General features: G+C 31.1%; 1 pseudogene; it reads left to right on the top strand.

Moving 5' to 3' along the window:
* The first annotated feature begins 2,204 nt into the window (after positions 1 to 2,204).
* Positions 2,205 to 2,323, top strand: LOC120587871 (uncharacterized; annotated as a pseudogene).
* Positions 2,324 to 4,201: the final 1,878 nt, after the last annotated feature.

Raw genomic sequence — 4,201 nt, 5'->3', positions numbered from 1 at the left:
TTGTTTGTTTGTTTTTCCTCCCAGTTGGGGAAAATAGATGAAATAGGCTTCTTGCTTCTTGCCAGGAACTGGAATACTATCCTGGATGTTGGAAACAGTTTTTTTGAGACTACGGGTCCTATTAAAGTCCTCTGAGGAATGGCATCAGTTTCATTTTAGCAGACAGTCAACCTGTTTACGTTCTGAATGCAAGTTCCAACGGACTTTCTGTGGCACTAACTCCAACAGCTACTGAGTTTGAAAGTGTTTGTGGATGTGACTTAGATTTGCCTCTCCATCCTCCAGTGAAGGGCTGATTTGAGACTCAGCAGTGCTCCAATTACCATTCAGTTCTCAAAGCCTTTGCTATGGTTCTGTGGGTTATTTCTGCACATGCACGGCTTGCGGCCGAGCCCAACCTCTGTGTCCATTCACACACAGACTTAGAGACCTCCTTTTTCAGCCTTCTCCTCTCCAGGATTTCTTCCAAACTCTGCTCATGTGAGGGTTATCTTTCCCCAGTTGCTACGGCCAAAAAGATTGTTATCTCTTAGAGTTTTAAGTATTTACCATTCATCACTGTGACACAGTTCCTCATGACTGAGGCTGTCTTTAGGACAAAACAGTGAGAGAAGAGAGAAATCCAATTAATTATTAAATCAGGCAGCCAACAGCAAGGATCTTTCCTCATATTCTTTGCACAACCAGGACCCTTCTTCTACTTCTTCTACCCAGAGGCACAGGTAGGTGCTTGCACCCTCGGGGTGACGATGGCAGTATAGATCTGGGACTGGAGCTGACTTCAGTGCTGACACAGGACAGAAAAAGAGAAAAATGATATCAATAACGTATATTCCCTCTTGACTCTCTAGCTCACTGGCACCTTTTTTCTTGACCCTTTGCCTGGAAAGACTGGCCTTTCTTGGAGTTTTTGCTGACTCCTCCAGCTACCCAGTTATGAATTTGGTTCACCTTCGGGCAATAGCTGAAAAATAAAAGAAGATGAAAAAGAAATAAAAGTAAAGAAAACTCATGTCCTCCAGCCTATTGATCTTGTTTCAAATGTTGACTTGCCTTCGTAATTCCCCTGCGATTTACTTTTCAGATAGTCTTCAGGCATTTGTGTGTGTGTGTGGTGTTGTGTGTTTCATTTGGCCAGAATTTTTAGTTATAATCACTGTGAAAAAAAGATTGCAGATGGATTAATCCATCTTCCAAGACTAGAATCTGAACCTTAGGGTTTTTATTAAACTTTATACTATATTATGTTATATGTATAATATGTTTATGTTAATTTCAAAAGAAAATAAAAGAATGTTATTGTGTTAGATTTTGATCTGATTATTTTATGAATTATTTCCCTTCTAGGTCATGAGTTAATATTTCCTCATTATGAATTTGCCAAAAAAGACCCATTATATGCTGTTTATAAGAGACATACTTTAAATATAAATATATAAAATGTTGAAAGATAAATGATAAAAAAAGATGTTATTTTTACATTTACCAAAGAAAAATAATATAGACCTTAAAACAAACAAAAAAATATTATATATTAAGAACATTTTGTAATTATAAAGAGTCAATTCGACAGGAAAGTATTTTTAAATCATACACTAAATAACATAGCTTAAATATATACATAAAAGGAGACATGAAAATCCACACATACAGTTGAAGATTATACAGCTCCTCTTTTAATAATTGATCCAGTAGTAGGCCATGGTAAAACATGTTTTCAAACTTATATAAAATATTTTCCATAAGATATATATCAAGTCAATAAATATCTAAAGAACAAAATAATAGAAAATGTATTTTCTGATCACTGTGGAATTATGTACAAATCAGTAACTAGAATAACCACAAAATGCCAAATGTTAGAAAATTCACAAAAAATCACCACAAAAATTATGAAATATTTCTAATTGAATGTTAATAAAGGAATGTCCTAGCAAATCTTGTTTGATTTATCAAAGGTATCCTTAAAAGGAAATGTATAATTTTAGGTATATATAATGTAAAAGAAGAAATGCTGAAAATCAGTGATGTTTATATCTATTTCAAGAAGTTAAAATATGAAGCATATTAAAATTATAGAAAGCCAAAGGAAGGAATAACAAGAACAGAAATTAATGACATTGAAAACAAATGAAATATAGAAATTCAGTGAGGAGTTCTTCCTTAAAAAGAAGAACACAATTGATTTTTGAAAAGTTGGGAGAGTCTACGGCCATGCCACCCTCAACAAGCTGGATCCCATCTGATCTTGGAAACTAAGCAGGGTCGAGCCTGGTTAGTACGTGGATGAGAGACCACTTAGGAGCACCAGGTGCTGTAGGCATAAAAAAATAAAAAATAAGGGCTTGTATGCTGACAAGGTCCTTGCAATCTATGAGGTCAACAAAGGGTTGCCTCGCCTAAAAATAAATAAATAAATAAATAAAATGAAAAAAATAAAGTTAGAAGAGAAGGTACAAATCGCAATATGAAGAATGGGAAAACAATATTATCACACTTTCATACATTAAATAATAGTGAACAGAAACAATTTTATGGCAACAAATTTAAAATTTTATGACATTAAAAAATTCTTTTAAAAAAAAACAAAATAAGGACACAAGAAGAAGAAAATCTGAACACTCATTCATCTATAAAAAATAAATCAACAACTTAAAAATCTTACAACAAAGAAATTTCCAGTCTAGTGTGACTTTGTTAATGACATCACCAAACATTAAGGGAGAAATAATAGGAACTTATACAAACACAGAAGGTAGGAAAAGATGAGAGATATGACCACTTGAATTATGAGGCCAGAGTAACCTTGAAACGAACAAGGACATTTCAAGAAAGCAAAACTTTCAGCCAATTACTCTCAGACATAGAAATACATATCTTAAATGAATTATTGACCAATAAAATCCAGTGATATATAAAATGAATTATATCTCATTTGCCATTCTCCCAGAAATACAAGTTTATTTAACCATACATCTGTATACTTAATACTTACTTTAAATTTTAATGTAACCTTTATTTTGAACAAACACATTTAATGAAACAATGAAAATTAAAAATTATATTTGTTTGATAGAGAAGTTTACTATTTCCCAAGACATTCCCCTAGAGGATTTATTTTTTCTTCATAAATACAAAGCATTATCAGCAAGTGGTTACCTCAATATTCTTATTTTCATAAACTTACAAAAGGACAAAATATCTAATATCTTGTTATAACTTTATAGCTGCCAAGAGTGTACATGGCATTATTTCTATTCTAATATTTTTGTATTTAATCAGTTTTAATATTCTATAAATAATACATAAATTTATATTTATTATAAAAAGGATATAAAACATATTATATAATATAAAATTTCTCTATAACTCTTTCTATCCTAAATATACACAATCATATGTGTTTAATCACTCAAATAAATGGGATTTTTTTCCTGTTTTTTGCTAAATGAAGTGCTGCATTTTTTTAACCCAAATAGAGTTCTAAATTTACTTTAAATTGCTTTTAGCACATCACCATTTTTCCCGGAAATTTTCCATATTGAGTCATATAGATCTATTCCATTATTATAAATTGCTGCATGTTTAGTAGTTTTCCAAAGTATGATACTTATAACCATTCACCTAGCAATGGCTATATAGGATATTTCAATTTATTTTATCAATATTACATGATTGAATAAATAAATAAATAAATATATATATATATATAATATATATATATATATATATATATATACACACACACACAAACACACACACGCATATAAACACTCACATATATACATGTGCTTATTTGATAATCTTGGATTTGTCTATTTAAATTGGATGTATGCTGCCAAATTCTTCCAGAAATGCTTTAATATTTTGCATCCTCACAAATAAGTATGCCCATCTCAGCATATGCTCCTGACATAATTGTCAGCAAACTTTTGGGCAAAAAATATAAGTATATATTTTTGTATTTGCATATCCCTTATTACTTCTGAAATTGAATATATTTCCATAAATTTGCTAGCTATTTTTAATTGGGTTCTGATTTTTCCATATCATAATTTGTAAACTTCAAAGAAGAAATATATTTGTACCCTCTACCTCCTTCCACCTTTGCAATGAAGAAGAAAAGTTTATTTCCTCATGTAGTCGTAAATGTTTTTGGATCTGTTCTAATGGGTTATTAAGATCTAATGTTACAGTCAAA

Source organism: Pteropus medius, unplaced genomic scaffold, assembly GCF_902729225.1.
Source record: "Pteropus medius unplaced genomic scaffold, Ma_sr-lr_union100, whole genome shotgun sequence".
Lineage (NCBI taxonomy): Eukaryota > Metazoa > Chordata > Mammalia > Chiroptera > Pteropodidae > Pteropus > Pteropus medius.
The sequence above is the reverse complement of the archived record's forward strand: the minus strand, read 5'-3'. Positions and strand labels throughout refer to the sequence as shown.